The 25693-nt window shown below is 41.3% G+C and overlaps 1 long non-coding RNA gene and 1 pseudogene across 1 annotated transcript; one reads left to right on the top strand and one right to left on the bottom strand.

Annotated features, from left to right (window-relative positions):
* Window positions 1–25693, bottom strand: part of LOC145059818 (UDP-sugar pyrophosphorylase-like) — a 258394-nt pseudogene that overhangs the window by 54319 nt on the left and 178382 nt on the right.
* On the top strand, window positions 6790–8084 carry LOC145058672 (uncharacterized). Its single transcript, XR_013686468.1, has 3 exons — window positions 6790–7141; window positions 7236–7328; window positions 7895–8084. It is a non-coding gene; the product is annotated as an uncharacterized LOC145058672 (long non-coding RNA).

Genomic DNA, 25693 nt, shown 5'->3' with positions numbered 1-25693 from the left:
ATGCGCCTTATGTAGCAAAAGATTTTGTGCTAATTCCTTAGGTCAATCCCTAGGAATGAATGAATGACGGGTAGTTGAATTCTTAGGGTAAAATCCTAAGAAATAAAGAAGATAATAGGGATCTGTAATTGGGTTGATTGTTTGATGGTTGAATATAATAATTATATTATTGTGGGTTGAAAACCCTATATGCTCACCAGGCTCCTAAGCCTGACCCACTCAGTTTTCTTTGTATCATAGGTATTGATACGAAGATATATTTCACGGAGAGATTAAAGGAGATGTAAAATCTTTAGTGTAAATAATGTAACTTCTGTTTATGCTTATGTGTCTGTATCGGAACATGACATCCCGAGATTTTGTTATATAATGAAAAATACATTTCTTAAAAGAAATGCTTTGATAAATCTTTATCATATTTTGGGAACAAATTCCGCAACTGTTTTCTTTAAAAGATTACTCTGATTTTAAAAACCAAGCATAAACAAATCGGTCTTTTCTGGCCGAGAAATTGGGGATGTCACATGGCGTAAAAATCATATGGGTAGATGAAGGACAGTAGGGACTCGGTGAGTTGCATGGTCAACTCGGCGAGTCCGATGAAGATTGTCGTGGGCTCGGCAAGTCAATATAGCGACTCGGCGAGTCAGCTAAGGGTTTCCCTGTTGGATTAGTGTCTAAGCCTGTAACTATATTTGGTAAGTACTTGACCCGGTTGTGCATGGTCCTTTTGGGTTGTCTTCACCATAGCAACTTGATAGGGTAATTTATGGAATGAGAGAAGATATTATGGTTTATTAATATATTATAAGAATAATATATTAAAGGAGAAATCATATTATTTGATTAATATTAGTCATAGATTAATTAGGAATTAATCTGGTTACTAAAAGAGATTAATTGAATAAAGGGGACTTAAACTGTCAAAGGTGTGATAGTTGTATTTTGGGCTGGGAAACCTAATGGATTAAGGGATGAACAAAATTATGATGGGAGCCCATCATATTTTCGTCCATGCCCTTATTCCAGAAGGTTCCATGGGCTGCTTAATGTTTAAGCTGTCCATTAGAGTTTTTTACTGAAACCCTAGTTGCTTGCATTATAAATAGAACCCCTAGGCTACAGAAATCGGCCACTGCTTCTCTAAGAACCCTAGAGCCGATTTTGTGTGCCTCCTCCCTTTCTCATATACTACCCTGTTGTTAGTTGGTGCTTGTAAGCCATTAGAGGAGTTACACTTGTGACTCTAGCCTCAAAAGACAACGAGATTCAAGCCATTGAAGAAGAGGTAATCATCTAGATCTGTATTCTTGTGTCTATTTTGAAATATATATCTAGATCTAGGGTTTATCAGTCCTGGATGAATTGCATGTATAATAGAGAAACCTAGATCCAAGCATTAGGGTTTTCATGAGCACATAGGATGTTCTTATGGCTCAAACCCATCAGTGGTATCAGAGTCTTGATTGGTTTCTACTGTACGTGATGCAATGCTTTTTTATCTACTAAAAATCGAATTTCTGTTCTCTACCCGACTCGACTCGGCGAGTCAGTATCTGGACTCAACGAGTCAGCCCAACTCGGCGAGTCCAGGTAGTGACTCGGCGAGTCTGGGAGTCAGGCAGAGGATATTTCGGGATTTATTGCTATTTTGTTGAATGATAATTGCTAAAATCGTTTTTATATGATAAAATCTTAATTTTATTGTTTCTATCTGATTATCCTTACCAAAACAAAAGATAATTTCTAATTATTTGAATAATAATTTCCTTATATGATAAAAGTGGATTATTTAAATTAATTTGGTAAATTATCTTGTGAATAATCATGATGAGGTCAAATTTAGATAATCATTAAATTAATTGTCTAATTTAAAATTATTTGCTATTTGATCCTTTGTGTTTTGAAAAAGTTTCAAAACTTGCCCTCAAGTTTTGGAAATAAAATTTTTGATTTAAAAAGTTTAATTTTGAAATATTTAAATTCTAAACCCTTATGATTTGAAATGTTTCAAAACTTGCCCTCAAGTTTTGGAATTTAAATTTTAATTAAAAGTTTAATTTTAAAATGTTAAATTTTAAAACCCTAATTTTTGAAAAAGTTCAAATTGCACCCTTATGGTTTTATTAAATTAATTAAGTGTGTAACTAAAAGAGAGTTAATATATCCATAATGAAATGGTTTACATTTAATTAAATTAAAAGTGTAATTTGTTAAATTAGACCGCCTAGTATTTTAAAAGTGTGAAATACGCCCTTAAACTATATATAACATTAAAAGTCTAATATTATATATGTATAACTTAAACTGCTAGTCTTACCGTTAGTATGTCTCATTCACGAAGCCGATCTATAAGGGGGTATAAGGTTATGGCCTATAAAATGGTCGTTTAATGGGTGTCCACTCTCACCCACCGCTACCTTGATTGGTGAAGGGTCTTTAGCCGAACGGGTAGGGTAGGGCAAACCCTCTCCTCATTAAAAGTATAATGAATTATAAAGTAACCAAATCTCTTACAAAAAATTACCAATCTTAGTTACTTTAGGCAAAAGTGAATTTGATGCAATTCCATGAAATTACACTCTGTACCCTTACGAAGACGTTAGTGGAGCTGTAACATCCCAAAATACGACCCAAAATTTTTTGTTTAAATAATACTAAAAATCATAACATTGAAAGTCATCTAATAAAATCATATGTCAATATCTCAAAACCATATCAATGTATCAAATCAAAACTGATATCATGAACATGTGAAAAATATCAGAGTATAACTCCCATGCTGAAACTATGGTGTGTGCCATGCTATCATCCCGAGCCCTTCCCTTTGCTAGCTGAAGTACCTGAAACCAAAACTGAAACTGTAAGAACGAATCTTAGTGAGCTCCCCCAAACTACCACATACCATAAAAAAACATATAAACAACTACTGGGCCTTGCCCACTGCATCGGACCGAAGTTCGGGCTAACTGGGGCCTTGCCCCCTGCATCGAACCAAAGTCCGGAACTAACGGGGACCTTGTCCCCTGCATCGGACCGAAATTCGGACTAACTGGGGCCTTTCCCCCTACATCGGACCGTAGTCCGGAACTGACTAGGACCTTGTCCCCTGCATCGGACCGAAGTTCGAACTAACTGGGGCCTTGCCCCCTTCATCGGACCGAAGTCCGGAACTGACTGGGACCTTGTCCCCTGCATCGGACCGAAGTCCGGACTAACTGCACCGGACCGAAGTCCGAAACTAACTGAACAAAGCATAGTATAAACATATCAACTAACATGAATACATATGCTGCATACTGCATCAGACTGTAGCCCAGAACACATAACACATAATCCTGCCTGAGTCACGGAGACATCAAACATACTAACTACTGCATCAGACCAAAGTCCGGAAGCTACTGCTAACTAAACGGACCGACATTGTGGCCTTAGACCCGTTCCTACCGGAAGGAAACTCACCTCGAAAGCTGGTTGCTGAAAATCTACTCGGGAACTGTCTGCTACTGCTCCAGTCTCTCCCGGCTAAAATTCCCATAAACACACTCGATCTAATACTGGTAACTATACCGAGGGTAAAATAACTATTTTACCCCTGGTCAAAGTCAACCTCCTTGTCAAAGTCAACATATAGTTGACCTGACTCGTCGAGTTGGGCCGCCAACTCGTCAAGTCCCTACTCTTATTTCTCATTCCTGCCCGCTACTACTCGTCGAGTTTGTCATAGACTCGACGAGTTCCTCTTCGATGCTAATAATCAGTCTCTCTTCATCTGACTCGCCGAGTTGTATGAACAACTCGTCGAGTTCTCTTTCATCATAAGAACACTCTGTTCTGTGACTCGCCGAGTTGTATGAACAACTCGTCGAGTTTGTTCTTAAGGCAAGAAGATTGCCCTGGACTCGCTGAGTCAGGGCATTGACTCACCGAGTCTCTCTATTACTGAGTCTAACTTCTGACTCACTGAGTCCACCTGTAACTCACTGGTTCCACTCGGAATAACTCAAAAGGGGAAAAAAAGGGACTCGCGACTCGACTCGTCGAGTCTAGAGAACGACTCGTCGAGTCGCTTGCATGCAAACACTATACAGTCGATTTTGATTGATTCCAGTGCATTCAACTTATAGATCTGGGTTCCTAAGGTTGGTTTCACACGTAAAGTTTCCAACTTTACATGCATACATGCATCAATGAGGGTTTAAAGGCACTAAATGAACTAAAAGTGTAGATCTAGGGCTTTCATAAGGTATTGGCTCAATAAAGATGGTAGATCTGAGCTTACTAGGCTCTAAGAGGCTGAGATCTGAAACTCAATCATCTTATCTATCCAAAAAAAATTCTCTTAGTCCAAGGATGGCAAATCCAAGCTAAATAAGAGATCTACTTGATACAGAACAAAGGTTTGAGCTTGATACCTCAAAGAAGACTGCAATGCAACAGGAAAACCGAATCTACTCTGCTCCCCCTTGATTACTCCTCTTCTCTTCCCTTCTTCTAACTCCAACATGCACCACAACTTTCACAAGATGAGAAATCACACCAAAAACGTTAAAGAGCGGCTAGGGTGTTGTATGGAACTCTCTGTGGGTGAGGGAGGCTGATTAGGGTGCATAAAGTTGTTTAAATAGGGTGCAAACCCTTAGATTTAGGGTTTCATCCAGACTGGGGGGGGGGGGGGGCTCGCCGAGTCCCAGTATATGGACTCATCGAGTCGCCCACTTAAAACGTGTGCGATTCTCGTCTCTACTCGACGAGTTGGGCTACTGACTCGTCGAGTTCCTCTTGAAAACTGAAAAATACCTATTTAAATAACATACCAGAATTGGGGCGTTACAACTCTCCCCTACTTATCTCATACTTCGTCCTCGAAGTCTGCTACTGCTAAATCCGGGAACAACTCTGGGTAATGCTCCCTCATCTCCTCCTATGCCTCCCACATCCACTCAGACCCCTTCCATTGCTGCCACTGCACCTTCACCAACTGAACCATCTTGTTCCTCAAAGTCTTCATCTTCCGATCCAAGATCGCTACGGGTCTCTCAATATAATTCAGGCCACTATCAACTTGAATATCCTCCAAGGGTACAACTATTGTCTCGTCCACCAAACACTTCCTCAACTGGGAAACATGGAAAGTATTGTGGATCTGGGTAAGCTCTGCCGGAAGATCTAACCGATACGCAACCCGACCCACTCTAGCCAAAACTCGAAAAGGGCCACTGAACATAGGGCCCAACTTGTCCCTCTTCTGGAACCTAATAACACCCTTCCAGGGTGATACCTTCAGGAGGACCATATCGCCCACCTGAAACTCCAAGTATGAATGTCTCCTATCAGCGTAACTCTTTTGCCAACTCTACGCAGTCTGTAGTCTAATACAAACCTACTGAATCAACTCTATCGTCTTGAGCACCATTTTGGAGCTCCCGATAACTCGCTGACCGACCTCGCCCCAATAGATCGGGGTCCTGCACTTTCTCCCGTAGAGCATCTCGAAAGGATGGCGGTCAATACTCGCATGGTAACTATTGTTATACGAAAATTCTGCTAATGGAAGATACATATCCCAACTGCCACCAAAGTCTAAGACACATGCATGAAGCATGTCCTCGAGAGTCTGAATCATTCTCTCGCTTTGCCCGTCCATCTGTGGGTGGAAAGCGGTGTTGAAATGGAGACGAGTACCCATCTCGTCATGAAACCGCTTCCAAAACCTGGAAGTAAAATGAATGTCTCGGTCTGACACTACCGAAATAGGTACTCCATGTCGTGCCACTACCTCGCACACATAGATATCGGCTAGCTTCTCGGCCGATATGCTCTCCTGAATCGGTATAAAATACGCGCTCTTGGTTAACCGATCCACTATGACCCATATCGAATCAACTCCACATGTGGTCCTGGAAAGCTTAGTGATGAAATCCATGGTGATATCCTCCCATTTCCACACTGGAATGTCTAACGGCTGCATCTTGCCATGGGGTCTCTGGTGCTCTGCCTTGACCTTCCTGTAGGTCAGGCATCTCTCCACATACCAGGTAGCATCCCGCTTCATGCAGGGCCACCAATAATTGGGTCGAAGATGTCTATACATCTTCGTCGCCCCTGGGTGGATGGAAAATCGAGACTTATGAGCCACGTCGATCAACACTTGCCGTACTCTGCCCCAGTATGGTACCCAAAATCTCCCATGAAGGGTCAACAATCCTCGAATGTCATAGTTAAAGGAAGCTACTCGGCCCACGATCCTCTCACACTTCTGCCTCACCTCTTTGAGGCCCTCGACCTGTGCCTCTCTGATCTGCTCCAACAATGGAGTAATCACTGTCATCCTTAGACATATATCCCTGATCGGGCGGCTGCCGCCTTGCAGATCAGGGCGTCGGCCATTACGTTGGCCTTCCCCGAGTGATAAAGGATCTCACAATCGTAATCCTTCAACACATCTAACCACCATCGCTGCCTCATGTTTAGATTCAGCTGGTCCATGAGGTACCTCAAACTCTTTTGATCCGTGTAGATGGTACAACAGACCCCATAGAGGTAATGTCTCCAAATCTTGAGGGCAAACACCACTGCCCCCAGCTCTAAATCATGTGTAGGATAGTTAGCCTCATGCAGGGCCGACCAAAGCCCAGGGCGAGCTGGGCCATGGCCCAGGGCAGCAAATCTTAATGGGGCATCATTTTTTTAAGGTCTTTTATAGGTATTGTTATATTTGGGCCATATTTGATCCAGTAGTAGGTTCAGTCCACCTCAAAGAAGAGTAGCCGGAAGCCAAGAAGCGCTTAATGTCGAGACCTAATTAGGCGTGAACTACAAAAAACGATTTATCTGACTTCTTGATCTAAGCACCATACATGTCTAATAATTGAAGATGAAGAAGACGAGGCGCATGAAGAAGACGAGGCGCCTGGTTCTGAAGAAATATGATCGATGATTAACTTCCTTATATCTGAATCGTTTCTTCTAGTATCCTTTTATTTTCCTAAATCTTTTCTTCAAATTTCCTGTTAATCCTTTCAAATTTTAAGAACATTGTGAATTGCTTAAGTTTTAAACGGTCCTCCAATGTTCTAAATCTCTAATCAGTGTCCTGAAGGGTGATTGAATTAATCGGTCCTCCTAAAGACCTAATCAAGTAAGTCTTTTCTAGTGTTTGAAATTTATGCATAACCTACTTGCAGTTGCTAAAATCTGATAGTGCTTATTGACTAAAAATTTTGAAATTTTAGTTTTCTTATATAGCTTAGTGGTGGAGTGAAGTAATTGATCAAAGTTGTAGTCTTCTTGATCCAGAATTGCTGTAAGATTCATCAATTTTTTAGGTAACTTTGTTCTTCAATTTCTTTTGACTTTTATAGTTTTATAAGGCTTTCTGCAATAACATTTCTTAAACTCCTGATGTAATTTTTTTTTGATTAATCTGATATATGTCGAATTTTGTTTGAAAATATGATATGTAAATTCCGATTTTGAAAAGTTTATATGTGAATTTGGTTTTGAATTTCAAATATGTGAATTTTGATTTTAAATAACAAATGTGTTTTTGATTTCTGAATAATCTGATGCACATGAATACCTGATGTATCCTAAAATCTGATTAGTTATTTTAATCTCTAAAATTTTGTTGTATTAGATTTCTGAAAAACTAATGTATCATATTTTTGAAAAATCTGATATGTAAATTCTTAAATTGAAATTATGATATTGAAAAGAGATGTGTTCTTGATTTATGTTTAATATGATGTGGTATTTCGAAATAATCCAATTAGTTATTTTAATTTCTGAAAATCTGATGTATCAAATTTCTAAAATTATCATTTCAATTTAAGTTTTGAAATTATGAAATGTTAATTCCGAATTTCTGATACCATTTTTTGATTTTGTTTAGGTTGTCAGATTGAGATTATGGATAGCCAACTTCAGCCTGTATCAGTCTTTGGTTTTACTATATCTTTGTTTAGGTTGTCAGATTGAGATTCTGCAAATGAAATGGACATGTATCCCAATATTTTGGTAGCATATAATCTATTTTTGTTGGTACCAGTCATAGTTGCTTCAGCAAAAAGAAATTTTTTTCGAACTTAAAGTTATTAAAATTATATCTTTGAAGGATTATCACCCAATAAAGATTAAACGGATTAGCAATTATGAGTATGAAAAATCAGTTTCTGCTAAGTCTTGATTATCATAAAATAAGATATGGTTTTGCTTCAAAAAATGCATAGAGGCATTGTTTTAGATAAGTATTTGTATTTTTTGTTTGTATATCCTTGATTTAGTTTGTGTATAAAATTTATTTCACTTTTTCTATATATGTAATTTTTTTTAATATATAAGGGCATTAATATAGTATCTTGCCCCGGGCATTGAAAATCAATGGACCGGCCCTGGCCTCATGAGGCTTCAACCGTTGGGAGGCAGAAGCTATCACATGGCCTCGATGCATCAACACTGCTCCCATACCGGTGATCGAAGCATCATAGTAAACTACAAAATCCTCTACTCCCTTTGGCAGGGTAAGAATCCGTTCCTCACACAATCTCTGCCTGGGGGTCTCGAATGCTACCTGCTGCTCAGGCCCCCAGCAAAACACCACCGACTTCTTAGTCAGTCGGGTGAGCGGTACAGCTATCTTGGAGAAATCCTGGATGAATCTCCTGTAGTACCCATCCAAACCTAGGAAGCTCCGAATCTCGCATGGAGACCTCGAGACCTCCCACTGCATCACGACCTCTATCTTGGCCGGATCTACCAGTATACCCTTCTGGTTGATGAGGTGCCCAAGGAACTGCACCTCGTGCAACCAGAATTCGCACTTTGAGAACTTCACGAAAAGTCTCTCCTTCCTCAAGGTCTCTAGCACCTCCCTCAGGTGTTCTTCATGCTGCTCCTGAGTCATGGAATAAACCAAGATGTCATCTATGAATACTATCACAGACCGATCCAACATCGGCCTGCATATGCGGTTCGTGAGGTCCATGAACGCGGCTGGAGCATTGGTGAGCTCAAACGGCATCACCACAAACTCATAATGACCATAACGGGTCCTGAAAGCAGTCTTCTGCACATCCTTATCCCTAACCCGCATCTGGTGATACCCAGAGCGCAAATCAATCTTGGAGAACCAAGATGCTCCCTGAAGTTGATCAAACAAGTCATCTATCCTCGGAAGTGGGAAACGATTCTTCATCGTTACCTTATTCAACTCCCGATAATCTATACACATACGGTGCGACCCGTCTTTCTTCTACACGAAAAGAATCGGTGCTCCCCAGGGCGAACTGCTCGGCCTGATAAAACCCTTGTCTAGCAGCTCTTGCAGCTGCATAGACAACTCTTGCATCTCTGGGGGAGCCAACCGATATGGTGCCTTGGCTATCGGAGACGCACCAGGAATCAGGTCGATCCTGAACTCAACCTGCCTCTCAGGAGGTATTCTGGGAAAATCCTCTGGAAATACATCCGGGTAGTCCCGCACTACCGGAACATCGTCCACAGTCGTGTTGCCCTTCTCCCAGGCATCTAAAACATAGGCAATGTAACCTGCGCAACCCTGCTGGAAGTAGCGCCTCGCTCTCGCTGCTAAGCAAAGAATCGGTCCACGCTGTGGCCTCTCGCCCTGAATCACTAACTCTCCCCCACTGGGAGTGCGAACCCTCACTAACTGCAGCTCACAATCTATCACTACCCCATTAGGGCTCAGCCAATCCATGCCTACTATGACCTTATTTCCTCACAGGGGAATAGGGACCAAGTCCACCGACAACTGCTCCTTGAATAACTGTAGAGAACATCATCTGTGTACTCTCGCGACCATAACGGTCATGTCATCTTCTATCTCGGCCTCAAGTGGACAATCCAATTCCCCTGGAGCTCTGCTAAACCTCTTGCTAAGCGCAAGTGAGATGAATGATCGGGTAGCCCTATACAAAACATATAACCAGAAGAAACAATCAATAATGAATGCAGAGATAAGAGAAAAATACATACCCGTCACCACATCAGTAGTCGCTCGCGCCTCCTCTGCTGTCAGTTAAAAAGCTCTGCTCTTTGCCACTGGCGTATCAACCCGGCCCTGTCGGCCGTCTGTAATCCTCAAGGTAGCAGGGGCATGTGTCAACACCTTCCCTACGGCTGCCAAACTCAGAAACTGGGAATTTTTATGTCCCCTCTGATTGCAATGGAAGCAAATCAGATCTGATGCTACGGTGGTGGTGGTAGTAGCTATACAATCTCTACTCATATGTCCGGTCCAACCGTACTTGTAGCAGCCAGAACTCCCTGCCTTGCACGCCCCGTTGTGCAATCTCCCACACTTGCCACATCGACCGTGGCTCTGCTGACACCTAGATCTGTGATTTGAAACCTTGGGCTTTTTTCATGAACTCCCTGTACCCGAAGCCACCTCTGGCTTCCTCTTCCTCTCCATCTCTAGATATATCTCTCTCTCACGAGCCCTAGCAATCATGTCATCCAACGTTTTACAGCTGGACCGGCTCACAAACTAGCGGATATCACTCTGCAACATCTCATTGTAATGGGCCTTCTTCATTTCCTCATCAGCTACGTATTGAGGAACGAGAAGTGCCCTCTCCCTGAACTTGGCAGTAATATCTGCCACTGTCTCTATAGTCTGGGTGAGCACTTGAAACTCCCTGGCTAACTGCTGCACCTCAATAACCAGTGCGAACTCGGCTCTGAACCTGGCAGTAAAATCAACCCAGGTTATAGCATCCAAAGCTACGTCTTCCCCAATGACATGTCCAACCTCCTACCACCAATCTCGTGCCCTGTCCTTCAGAAGACAGGACGCTAATCTGACCTTGTCCCCCTCGGGACATCTGCTAGTGCGGAATGCATTGGCCACATCTGCCAACCATCTGGTACTCGCAATGGGGTCCCATGCCCCATGATAATCTGGAGCTCCACATGCCCGGAACTCCCTGAAAGTAATTGTGTGCGACCCCATCATTGCCGCCACATCAACACGAAAGGTGCTCAATCTCTCATCCATCAGCTCCAAGATACCCTCCTTGATCGAACCAAAGATCACAAGAGTCTGCTCAAGTATGATGAGAGTAATCTTTGAGGAGAGAAACTACCTAGTCTGCTCATCTAGATGCTCGGCCCCCGAGCCTGATCCCGATCCCTCTCCGGCGCCTGAACTGCTGGCTACTGGCCTAGGTCGTAAAACCACCATTCTGAAAACACATCATGACAAACGTCAGATCACTGAAATATCTCAAGGGATCGCTACAACTACAAGTTTCTTGGTCTCATCTCAACCTTCCTTGATTCGAGCACGGATCCTCTATTTTCAGTAGTATGGGCCCATACTACCTTCCGCATCTATCCGTACTTTCCTCAAGAACTGCCTTGACTCCACCAAGTCACTCTACTGCTACTGATCTCTGCCACTCTCATCCTAGGCTTGCCCTAGGGAAACCCTTGACTCAACCAAAACCAGTCCTCAGCTGCTGAAGGCCTCTTCATAATGCCAATAAGCCACCACGTGGATACCATCACATGCAACGAGGCCCAGATAATCCTTCGAGTAAGGGGCTCATCCCTACAACGGTTAGGACTCAAACAAGAGCTACGTAATAGGGTCAAATCTAATCCTCTAAGATTATTCAACCCTGATTGCATGTGACTTAAAGTATCCACCCAATAACTAACTCCCATTACTCAAAGTCCCACAAAGCACAAAGCAAGCAACATTCAGACAAGGAAAATACTCAAGCAAATCTATTCTCATAACAAGAAATTATACTAGCATACAATGCTAAGCCCATACTATCAGGCATAACCTAAATAGGTTATCCTACTACTGTCCACTCAATACTAGCATGCAATTCTCATAAGGTTGAAAAACATAAAGCAAGCACATAAGGCATCCCCCTAGATCCTTAGTCCTATACTAGCATGCTATTCTACTGAAACTGAAACTGAACTGATACTAATAATTACAATATAAACTTGTATGGGTAATTTGGGAGTAGTTACTTGAGCTCGGCTGATTGCATGCACCACACCCTTTTTCTCTTTTCAAAGTTCTTTTCTTTTTAAGTTTCTTTTTCAAAAATTCTTTTTGAAAATGTTTTTCTTTTGAAAACCTTTTACCGTTTCCTTAGTTTGAGTTCAGACACACCCAAAGGTATGTCCGAATCCCTCAAACCAAGGCTCTGATACCTGATGGGTTTTGAGCATTCTAACACTTCCTAAGTGTACATGCAACCCTAATAACCTTGGATCTATGTTTGTCTAATTATCATGCAAAGTTGGATTCCAAGGTTATATTCCTATCTAGCGTACATGGGGAACAATTTTTAACTTGAATGAAAGATAGAATAACTTACCTTGTTGTTGCTTATGTTCCTTGAAACCTTGTGAGCCTAGAACCCCAAGTGTGATGCCTCAAATGCTTCACACAACACCAAATGCTCCTGGAAAGACTTTTGAGAGAATACACACTTCTTGAAATCGGCCTAGCCCCCTTGTTTCATATGTGTGTCCGATTTTGTGGAGAATGGGACTCTTATATAGCGTTGACACATCTAGGGTTACACCATGTAAACCCTAATGTGTCATGACTCTTCATTTCCATGACCCATGGGTTTGTAACTCCCATGGAGCATCCTATGGGTAGAACCCAACTTGATAATCCATGGAGCCTCTTAGCCCACTATACAAGATATGAATGATTTACATAATCAACCCATATATTTAATTAGTTATCTTTTGATCACTTAATTAATTCTAAATTAATTCTTGATCAAACTAATTAAATAATATTATTAATATATTAGAACTTATAATATATTAATAATCTCCAAGTGTTATTTCTCTCATTTAGTCTATCCAATTGCATGGTGCCATGCAACCCAAATGGACCATGCCGGGTCGGGTCAAGTACTGACCAGAAATAGTTATGGACTTAGACACCTTATCCAACAATACCAACTTGCAACATCCCAAAATACGACCCACAATTTTTTGTTTAAATAACATTAAAAATCATAACATCGAAAGTCATTTAATAAAACCATACGTCAATATCTCAAAACCATATCAATGTATCAAATCAAAACTAATATCATGAACATGTGAAAAATATCAGAGTATAACTCCCATGCAGAAACTGTGGTGTGTGCCATGCTATCATCCCGAGCGCTTCCCTTTGCTAGCTGAAGTACCTGAAATCAAAACTGAAATTGTAAGCATGAAGCTTAGTAAGCTCCCCCAAACTACCATATACCATACAAAACATATAAACAACTACTTGGCCTTGCCCACTGCATCAGACCGAAGTCCGGGCTAACTGGGGCCTTGCCCCCTGCATCAGACCGATGTCCGGAACTGAATGGGACCTTTTTCTCTTTTCAAAGTTCTTTTCTTTTTAAGTTTCTTTTTCAAAAATTATTTTCGAAAATGTTTTTCTTTTGAAAACCTTTTACTGTTTCCTTAGTTTGAGTTCAGACACACCCGGAGGTATGTCCGAATCCCTCAAACCAAGGCTCTGATACCAACTTGTAACATCCCAAAATACGACCCAAAAATTTTTGTTTAAATAATATTAAAAATCATAACATCGAAAGTCATTTAATAAAACCATACGTCAATATCTCAAAACCATATCAATGTATCAAATCAAAACTGATATCATGAACATGTGAAAAATATCAAAATATAACTCCTAGGCAGAAACTGTGGTGTGTGCCATGCTATCATCTCGAGCGCTTCCCTTTGCTAGCTGAAGTACCTGAAACCAAAACTGAAACTGTAAGCATGAAGCTTAGTAAGCTCCCCCAAACTACCATATACCATACAAAACAAATAAACAACTACTTGGCCTTGCCCACTGCATCGGACCGAAGTCCGGGCTAACTGGGGCCTTGCCCCCTGCATCAGACCGATGTACGAAACTCCTGGGACTTTGTCCCCTGCATCGGACCAAAGTCCAGACTAACTGGGGCCTTGCCCCCTGCATCGGACCGAAGTCCAGACTAACTGCATCGGACCGATGTCCGGAACTAACTGAACAAAACATAGTATAAACATATCAACTAGCATGAACGCATATACTGCATATTGCATCGGAACGTAGTCCGGAACACATAAAACATAATCCTGCCTGAGTAACGGAGACATCAAACATACTAACTACTGCATCGGACCGAAGTTCGGAAGCTACTGCTAACTAAACGGGCCGACATTGTGGCCTTAGACCCGTTCCTACTGAAAGGAAACTCATCTCGAAAGCTGGCTGTTGAGAATCTACTTGGGAACTGTCTGTTGCTGCTCCGGTCTCTCCTGGCTACAATTCCCATAAACACACTCAATCAAATACTTGTAAAAACCCGAAGTTCGTACCATCATTTGTAATCCTTTTCGTAACCATTTTTCGTTAATCCATTCGTCGTTTTTAATTTCGTTTCCGTTTACGTATTTAAATTAAGTCATTAATTTGAGATTGGTATTGTGACTTAATGAGTGTCCAAACGCGTTTTGAACTCATATTAACACCCCATTCTAGTAACCAGAATACTTTTAGAATCGACCATATCGGGTTACGGCAACTTGATCGGGTGCGACCAAAAGCCACGTCTAACGTCGGTATCGGGTAGAATTTCATCGTGTCCAAATCTTAAACCCTATTTAAAGGGGATTAAGCTTCCATTTGAAGCTTTTTCTCTCTCTCACTACTCTCTCTCTAACCTCTCTCCTCAATCCAACTTAAGGTCCAAAAACATCAAATTTAAGGCTCAATTTCATCAAGGTAACTTCCCTAACTTGTTGTTCAACCTCTTTAGCTTCCAAATCCTAGTTTAATCAATGATTTAGGACCTCAAACATGAGTTTACGGCCTTGGAGCATGCTTGGGCCGTAAACACATAAAAAGTGGGTTTTTGAGCCTTAAAACCCCTCCAAACCAATCTTGGGACATAGATATGACTTTATGGCTTACCAATTCGGACTTAGAACACCTTAATCATCATTTTTCAGGAGTAAACATGAGTTTACTGCCCAAGAACATGCTTGGGCCGTAAAATATCCTCATGGAGAGTAAACTCAAAATCAAGTGTTTAAAAGCCATTTAAACACACCAATAGCCTTGGAATAAATTCTAGATTCAACCACAATCAATTTGGGGGCCCTAAACATGATGAAAATCATTCCTTTGAGTGTTCATGGTCGTAAACCCCCCAAGAATGGGTTCCTGGGCCGTGAACTTATAAACATAAGTCAAATGATGCTTAAAACTCATTCAAAGGCTTGTAAAAATTGTTTGAATCACATGTGATTGGTCTAAGGCAATTAAATCATCAATTTAAGAGAGGTATACGAGCTTACGGCCGTATACTGCTAGTTTAGGGCTGTAAACTCCCTTTGATGGTGTTCTTGGTGATTTAATTCATTCCCATGCCTTAGATAAAATCATACCAACTCTTCCCAAGTGTTATTTGACCATTTGACACCATAAAACTTCCCAACCATGAATTCACGGACGTGAACTCATGTGGTTATAGTCTTAGGGCCGTAAACTCCCTAAGGAGTTTACTCTTGAAGAGTAAACTCCATTCCTAAGCCATACACGTCCGTAGATGTCACCCGGGTCACTCCAAACACTTGATTTGAAGTGTTTTCGCTCATTGGAGTGTATTATCATATCTAATTAGTGGTTTAAAGTCTAATCAGATACATTTGTATATCATTTCATATTACATAGGTACCTCGTGCGTTATCAAGCCCCGAACCGACACTTAGCATTCAAATTGTCGCGTTTTCTCGTCTGGTGAGTTCATACCCCTACTCTTTTTCAATGCTTTTCACTGTTTTCAGCGTGGGAATTCAAGAAAAGTACAAGGGATACTTGTACTCAAAAATTGTTTTACATGTGTTGTGTTTCATATTACGTATGCTTTTAACAATGATTGTCATAACCGATAACCGTTTGAACATGCAAAATACGTAAACATATTATTTGTGAAATAAGTTATAAACTGTTATGTTTTATATTTCACAAATGGTTTTCCATATTATATCAGTTAAAAGCATGACATTTAAACTTTGAACATAAAACTTAGTACACTGTTTTTGTCCTCGGTAACACTCCACAGAGATACGCGAGTGGAGGATTATTGTATTATTACTAGTAATTTGTTATTCCTATAAATTGGAGACATGCCCTCGGTGAACACTCCACAGAGATACGCGAGTGGAGGACCGCATATATAACCAAAATCTCTTAGATAAGGAGCATGACTTGAGTTTATAGATCTATACGGGGCTGACTACCCCACACCTGGCTGCTAGCTACAGTCGAAACGAAAGGTTCAAGGGTGATGAAAGTCATAAGATGATGTGGACTACTTATTGTCATATCTAGTCTATTGTATTGTTATGGAACTCGCAATTAGGATAACGGAGATTTACTAAATAGTAATAATGAGTACAATAATTAATTCACTTTGTACATATTAGTTTTATATATATGTTAAAACTAATACATTTCACAAGGACAACCAGGTTTTCTGTATACATCTTTCACATTTGGTAACCAACATTCAGGAAAATATGGGATTTTCCTGGGGTAACATTTGTACATAACCAGAAACGTGTAACAAACCAGATAAATAAACTTTACAATTCATAATGGTAAACAAGTGTACATCTTTTACATTACATTTTGGGATTCAATAACCAACTTTTAAGAAAATATGGGATTTTGTTGGTGTGTATCATTTTCAGAAACAGAAAGGAACTTGTACATTTTCAGAAAACAAACTGCTTATGAACTCACCAACGTTATGCTGATTTTTAAACTACTTGTATTCTCAGGTCCTCATTAGACAGGTACCCGATGATTCCATTTGGCAAAGATGAAGTGCGTAGAAGACTTGTCTCTCTTTTGTTCATATATACTATGTATCACATTTGTACAACTTTACTTTCAAACAAATGTAAACTTTTATATGTAATGTAATGGTTTTTTACTTTGCTTACTATGTGCATTGGATTTGATACTCAACGTGGAGTCAACCCCGAAAATGTTTCCGCCTTCGGTTTTCGGGTTGTGACACATTGGTATCAGAGCCCTTGTTTATAGTGAATAAAGTATACCAAACCTTACATGGTATAAGACTATAAACACTAAGGGGCCTAAGTGCTTTGAATTAAAAGTATACTACAAAATATAAGTATTTTCGAAACTATACAAGTATACCGAACCGTTGAGATCCGCAACTACAAGTAGAACAAAACATAAGTAAATGGGTGTTGTGTACTGCAGTTAAACCTGGGCAGTTATGTAGTCGTGTCTAGGATCAATATAGCCTGGCCAACTATATTCATTCGAGACACGGCCAACATGTGCTTGGGAGTGACTGTGGTATGCGGTATGCCTAAAACTTACCCTAATACCACAAACATCGAGCCAGTGTCGTAGCGAATCATGAAATACTATGGGAGTATTTCTCGAGCCAATCCTTCGTAGAAATCCTCGTTCATGTGTTGCTCCTTGATCATTCCTTTAGCGATAATTTACCTGCTTTGATAAGTCTTTCCTGCTTTATCGCTTAATCGGAATATATATATATATATATATATATATATATATATATATATATCTGTCATATCTCTTGATTCAATTCAGAGGACTTATCATCCTCTCTTTCTTGATCTTATTAGATCAAGATGCCTCTAAGAAAGAGAGCCAGCTCAAAGACCAACAACCCTCCGCCTCCACCTCCTCCTGAAATTGACCCTGTGGTGTTTCAGGCAGCTGTTACCACCGCGGTGGCAGCTGCTGTGTCCCAATTGAACACCGTTGGTTCCGGTGGTTCGGGAGGTGGTACTCAAACTCAGAACCAAGAAAGCAGTCAGGGACACCAAAAGGAGGGTTCCTATAAAGATTTCATGAATGCAAAACCTACATCCTTCGATGGCACTGGCGGTGTCATTTCCCTTTCTCAATGGTTCGAGAAAATTGAATCCATCTTTGAAATCCGTGCTTGTTCGGAATCCGATAAAGTAAAGTTCGCAACCTGTACCTTCATTGATAAAGCTCTGACTTGGTGGAACGGCCGAGTCAAATCCCTGACCCTACCTGTAGCCAATGCTATGGGTTGGGAAGCCATGAAAGAACTCATGTTAGCTGAGTACTACCCTCGGGGCGAAATGCAGAAATTAGAGCACGAGCTCTGGAACCTGAAGATGAAGGGTTCCAATATTGCTGCATACACTTCCAGATTTGATGATTTGGCGCTACTCTGCCCGGGAATGGTTACCCCAGAGAGTAAGAAGATAGAGAGGTTCATCTGGGGGCTGACCCAGCCAACAAAAGGAAATGTCTTAGCTGTACGGCCGGATACTTATGACAACACCAAGAGTTTAGCCCAGACCCTGATTGACCACAGTGATGATGTTGAGGAAACAACCACCACTCCTGAACCGACTAAGAGGAGTGGTGAGAAAAGGAAATTTTGGAAGAAGAAAAAGGGTCAATCTTCCCAAGGATCCTCAAAGAAACAGCAGACTGTAGCATTCAATGCTGCTACTACCCCCGTTGCTGCTGCTTCTGTTGTGGGATCCACAGCTCAAACTCCTACTAGCAGGTATGCTGGTAATCTTCCTCAGTGTGACAAGTGCAAATACCACCACAACCCCGGCCCCTGCCGCGAACTGTCATGCACCAATTGTGGTAAAAAGGGGTACACAATCCAATTCTGCAAGGCACCAGCCCAATTTGCAAATCAATCTTCTGGAGCAGGTGTTGGTCAAGCCTGCTATAATTGCGGAGAGGTTGGGCATTTCAAAAGGAACTGCCCCAAGAAGGCGACAGCTGATAACACTAGAAGAGTCCTAGCCATGGGACGAGAGGAGGCAGTCGCTGATCCCACAGTTGTTTCGGGTACGTTCCTTCTCGACAACTCTTATGCTAGTATCCTTTTCGATTCGGGTGCTGAAAGAAGCTTTGATAGTCAAGCATTCAAACATAGTCTTAAACCTAATCCTTAACCATTAACCAAAACGTTTACCGTCGAGATGGCTAACGGTGAGAAAGAAAGCGCCAACGATGTGTTCATAGGTTGTACCCTTACCCTGAACGATCATTCATTTCCCATCGATCTTATGCCGGTTTCCATAAAGAGCTTTGATGTCATCATTGGCATGGATTGGTTGAGTCCCAATCATGCTGATATCCTCTATTACGAAAAAGCCATTCGTCTCAACCTTCCTACGGGTCAGACTCTCATAATTTATGTTGATAAACTCAGCTCCAATCTTCACATCATTTCCTGAATTAAATCTCAAAAGCTCCTGCGTAAGGAGTGTCATGCATTCTTAGCACATGTAATCAATGAGAAACAGGAAGTTAAAGACCTCGCGAGCATCCCCGAAGTCTGTAACTTTCCTGATGTGTTTCCCGAAGAGCTCCCAGGAATTCCTTCGAACATCAAGTCGAATTCCGCATTGACCTAATTCCTGGAGCTACCTCTGTAGCGAAATCTCCGTATCGCTTAGCTCCAGCAGAAATGCAGGAGTTATCCAGTCAACTCAATGAGTTGCACAGTAAAGGATTCATTAGACCGAGTTCCTCACCCTGGGGAGCTCCGGTATTGTTTGTAAAGAAGAAAGATGGATCCTTTCGGATGTGTATCGACTATAGTGAGCTGAAAAAGTTGACCGTCAAAAATCGATATCCCCTTCCGCGAATAGATGACCTCTTGGATCAACTCTAGGGAGCCAGTTACTTCTCAAAGATAGACTTTCGGTCAGCGTACCATCAGCTACGAGTTCATGAGAGTGATGTTTCCAAAACAACTTTCAGGATTCGATATGGACACTACGAGTTCGTAGTGATGCCCTTCGGTCTAACCAACACACCGACAGTGTTCATGGACCTGATGAACCGGGTGTGTCGCCCTTTTATGGACAAGTTCGTCATTGTTATCATTGATGACATACTTGTCTACTCCAGAAGTGAAGAAGATCACAAACAACACTTGAGGCTAGTGTTGGAAACCCTTAGATCCGAGAAGTTGTACGCAAAATTTTCCAAGTGTGAATTCTAGATTCGGAAGGTAACTTTCCTCGGTCACGTGGTAAGCGAGGATGGTATTCATGTGGATCCTTCCAAGGTTAAACCAATAGAGAATTGGTCGGAACTGAAGACACCCACAGAAATCCGTCAATTCTTGGGTCTTGCCGGCTACTATCGGAGATTGATCCAAAACTTTTCCAGAATTGCTAAATATCTAACCACTCTGACAAAGAAAGGTGTACCCTTTTGTTGGAGTGAAAATCAAGAAACAGCGTTCCAGACATTAAAGCAAGCCTTGTGCAGCGCGCCTGTTCTGTCCCTACCCGAAGGGACGGAGGACTTCGTTGTCTATTGTGACGCGTCTAATCAGGGCTTAGGCTGTGTGCTTATGCAAAGAGGAAAAGTTATTGCTTATGCCTCAAGATAGCTAAAGGCACATGAGGTCAACTATACCACGCACGACTTGGAGTTAGGAGTCGTAGTCTTTGCACTGAAGATTTGGAGACATTATCTCTACGGAACCAAGTGTACGATCTTCACTGACCATAAGAGCCTGCAACATATCTTTGATCGGAAAGACTTAAACATGAGGCAACGGCGATGGGTAGAACTACTCAGTGATTATGAGTGTGAAATCCGTTACCATCCCGGCAAAGCCAATGTGGTAGCAGATGCCCTTAGCCGAAAAGAGAGTTCAAGCCGAAAAGTGAAGACCCTGATGATGACTATCCATTCCTACTTATCCATGCAAATCCGAGAAGCCCAGTTAGAAGCCCTTAAACCCGAGAACGTGTCAATCGAAGCCTTGAGGGGAATGGATAAGAAACTGGAGATCAGAGGTGACAGAGTCTACTATTTCATGGATCGAATCTGGATTCCAAAGTCCGGAGGATTCAAGGAGATTGTCATGGAGGAAGCACACAAGACCAGATACTCTATTCACCCAGGTTCGGATAAGATGTACCTGGATCTCAAGAAACAATACTGGTGGCTAAACATGAAAGTTGAGATCGCTACATTCGTGGGCAAGTGTTTGACTTGCTCCAAAGTGAAAGTCGAGTACCAGAAACCCTCGGGTCTGCTCCAGCAGCCCGAGATACCCGAATGGAAATGGGAGATGATTACCATGGATTTCATCACCAAGTTAACCAAGTGTCCGAGTGGGTACGACACCATTTGGGTAATTGTCGATCGTTTGACAAAGTCCGCTCACTTCATTCCGATCAAAGAATCATTCAAGATGGAAAGACTCGCGCAAACTTACATCCAAGAGATAGTCCGACTACATGGTGTACCTGCATCCATTATCTATGATCGAGATACCAGGTTTACCTCCAGATTTTGGCAGTCTCTCCAGAAGGCTCTTGGAACCAAACTAGACATGAGCACGACGTATCATCCTCAGACCGATGGACAGAGTGAGAGAACTATCCAAACCCTGGAAGACATGCTTAGAGCATGTGTCATTGATTTCGGAAAGTCGTGGGACACACATCTGCCTTTGATCGAATTCTCGGACAACAACAGCTACCATACCAGCATCAAGGCTGCCCCGTTTGAAGCCCTCTACGGTTGCAAGTGCAGATCCCCTCTGTGCCAGGCCGAGGTAGGGGACATGCAGCTAGCCAAGAGTCGAGTCCCCGACAGTGCTCTCACTGGTCCTGAAATCATCCGCGAAACCACCGAGAAGATCATCCAAATCCAGGAACGATTTAAAGCTTCACGAGATCGCCAAAAGAGTTACGCTGATAGCCGACAGAAACCTCTGGAATTCCAGGTTGGAGACCGTGTCCTGTTGAAGGTCTCGCCCTGGAAAGGCACGGTACGCTTTGGAAAGCATGGGAAACTTAATCCGAGGTACATTGGACCTTTCGAGATCCTCGCCAGGATCAGTCCTGTAGCCTATAAACTTCGATTACCCCATGAGCTCAGTAACATTCATCCCGTCTTCCATGTCTCAAATCTCAAGAAGTGCTTATCCGATGAAACCCTAGTAATTCCCTTAGACGAGATCGAGATTAACGAAAACTTGAACTTCGTGGAGGAACCAATCGAAATCATGGATCGAGAGGTCAAACGTACGAAACAAAGCCGCATCCCGATAGTGAAGGTTCGCTGGAATGCCAAGCGGGGACCGGAATTCACTTGGGAGTGAGAAGACTCAATAAAACAGAAGTATCCACATCTATTTCCGGATCCATGATTTGTATCTTCATTCTGAATTTCGGGACGAAATTCCCTCTAACGGGGGGATAATGTAACAACCTGAAGTTCGTACCATCATTTGTAATCCTTTTCGTAACCCTTTTTCATTAATCCATTCGTCGTTTTCAATTTCGTTTCCGTTTACGTATTTAAATTAAGTCATTAATTTGAGATTGGTATTGTGACTTAATGAGTGTCCAAACGCGTTTTGAACTCATATTAACACCCCATTCTAGTAACCAGAATACTTTTAGAATCGACCATATCGGGTTACGGCAACTTGATCGGGTGCGACCAAAAGCCACGTCTAACGTCGGTATCGGGTAGAATTTCATCGTGTCCAAATCTTAAACCCTATTTAAAGGGGATTAAGCTTCCATTTGAAGCTTTTTATCTCTCTCACTACTCTCTCTCTAACCTCTCTCCTCAATCCAACTTAAGGTCCAAAAACATCAAATTTAAGGCTCAATTTCATCAAGGTAACTTCCCTAACTTGTTGTTCAACCTCTTTAGCTTCCAAATCCTAGTTTAATCAATGATTTAGGACCTCAAACATGAGTTTACGGCCTTGGAGCATGCTTGGGCCGTAAACACATAAAAAGTGGGTTTTTGAGCCTTAAAACCCCTCCAAACCAATCTTGGGACATAGATATGACTTTATGGCTTACCAATTCGGACTTAGAACACCTTAATCATCATTTTTCAGGAGTAAACATGAGTTTACTGCCCAAGAACATGCTTGGGCCGTAAAATATCCTCATGGAGAGTAAACTCAAAATCAAGTGTTTAAAAGCCATTTAAACACACCAATAGCCTTGGAATAAATTCTAGATTCAACCACAATCAATTTGGGGGCCCTAAACATGATGAAAATCATTCCTTTGAGTGTTCATGGTCGTAAACCCCCCAAGAATGGGTTCCTGGGCCGTGAACTTATAAACATAAGTCAAATGATGCTTAAAACTCATTCAAAGGCTTGTAAAAATTGTTTGAATCACATGTGATTGGTCTAAGGCAATTAAATCATCAATTTAAGAGAGGTATACGAGCTTACGGCCGTATACTGCTAGTTTAGGGCTGTAAACTCCCTTTGATGGTGTTCTTGGTGATTTAATTCATTCCCATGCCTTAGATAAAATCATACCAACTCTTCCCAAGTGTTATTTGACCATTTGACACCATAAAACTTCCCAACCATGAATTCACGGACGTGAACTCATGTGGTTATAGTCTTAGGGCCGTAAACTCCCTAAGGAGTTTACTCTTGAAGAGTAAACTCCATTCCTAAGCCATACACGTCCGTAGATGTCACCCGGGTCACTCCAAACACTTGATTTGAAGTGTTTTCGCTCATTGGAGTGTATTATCATATCTAATTAGTGGTTTAAAGTCTAATCAGATACATTTGTATATCATTTCATATTACATAGGTACCTCGTGCGTTATCAAGCCCCGAACCGACACTTAGCATTCAAATTGTCGCGTTTTCTCGTCTGGTGAGTTCATACCCCTACTCTTTTTCAATGCTTTTCACTGTTTTCAGCGTGGGAATTCAAGAAAAGTACAAGGGATACTTGTACTCAAAACTTGTTTTACATGTGTTGTGTTTCATATTACGTATGCTTTTAACAATGATTGTCATAACCGATAACCGTTTGAACATGCAAAATACGTAAACATATTATTTGTGAAATAAGTTATAAACTGTTATGTTTTATATTTCACAAATGGTTTTCCATATTATATCAGTTAAAAGCATGACATTTAAACTTTGAACATAAAACTTAGTACACTGTTTTTGTCCTCGGTAACACTCCACAGAGATACGCGAGTGGAGGATTATTGTATTATTACTAGTAATTTGTTATTCCTATAAATTGGAGACACATCCTCGGTGAACACTCCATAGATATACGTGAGTGGAGGACCGCATCTGTAACTAGAATCTCTTAGATAGGGAGTGTGACTTGAGTGTATAGATCTATACGGGGCTAACTACCCCACACCTGGATGCTAGCTACAGCCGAACCGAAATGTTCAAGGGTGATGAAAGTCATAAGGTGATGTGGACTACTTATTGCCACATCTAATCTATTGTATGGTTATGGAACTCACAATTAGGATAACATAGATTTACTAAATAGTAATAATGAATAAAGTAATTAATTCACGTTGCACATATTAGTTTTATATATGTGTTAAAACTAATACAATTTACAAGGACAACCAGGTTTTTAGTATACACCTTTCACATTTGGTAACTAACATTCAGGAAAATATGGGATTTTCCTGTGGTAACATTTGTACATAACCAGAAATGTGCAACAAACCAGATAGCTAAAGTTTACAATTCATATGGGTAAACATGTTTTCAGTGTACATCTTTTACATTACATTTTGGGATTCAATAACCTATCTTTAAGAAAATATGTGATTTTCTTTGTGTGTATCATTTTCAGAAACAGAAAAGAACTTGTACATTTTCAGAAAACAAACCGCTTCTGAACTGACCAGCATTATGCTGATTTTTAAACTGTTTGTATTCTTAGGTCCGCATTAGACAGGTACCAGATGATTCCTTTTGGCGAATACGGAGTACGTAGAAGACTCGTCTCTCTTTTGTTTATATATATATATACTATGTATCACACTTGTACAACTTTACTTTCAAACAAATGTAAACTTTTATATGTAATGTAATGGTTGTTTACTTTGCTTACTATGTGCATTGGATTTGATACTCAACGTGGAGTCAACCCCGGAAATGTTTCCGCCTTCGGTTTTCGGGGTGCGACAGATACTGGTAACTATGCTGAGGGTAAAATAACTATTTTACCCCTGGTCAAAGTCAACATATAGTTGACCTGACTCGTCGAGTTGGACTTCCAACTCGTCGAGTCCCTACTCTTATTTCTCATTCATGCCCGCTACTACTCGTCAAGTTTCGCATAGACTCGACGAGTTCCTCTTGGATGCTACTCGATGAGTTTCGCATAGACTCGTCGAGTTTCGCATACTACTCGACGAGTTTCGCATAGAATCGTCGAGTACTCCTTCATCATAAGAACACTCTGGTCTGTGATTCTCCGAGTTGTATGAAGAACTCGTCGAGTTTGTTCTTTACGCAAGAAGATTACCCTGGACTCGCCGAGTCTCCCCATTACTGAGTCTGACTTCCGACTCACTGAGTCCACCTCTAACTCACTGGTTCCACTCGGAATAACTCAAAAGGGGAAAAACAGGGACTCGCGACTCGACTCGTCGAGTCTGGAGAATGACTCGTCGATTCGCTTGCATGCAAACACTATACAATCGATTTTGATTGATTCCAGTGCATTCAACTTATAGATCTGGGTTCCTAAGGTTTGTTTCACACGTAAAGTTTCCAACTTTACGTGCATACATGCATCAATGAGGGTTTAAAGGCTCTAAATG

This window comes from Lactuca serriola, chromosome 6 (assembly GCF_051521515.1).
Source record: "Lactuca serriola cultivar US96UC23 chromosome 6, Lser_US96UC23_V15, whole genome shotgun sequence".
In the NCBI taxonomy this organism is placed as follows: domain Eukaryota; kingdom Viridiplantae; phylum Streptophyta; class Magnoliopsida; order Asterales; family Asteraceae; genus Lactuca; species Lactuca serriola.
Note: the sequence above shows the minus strand (reverse complement) of the source record. Positions and strands in the feature narration are given on the sequence as shown.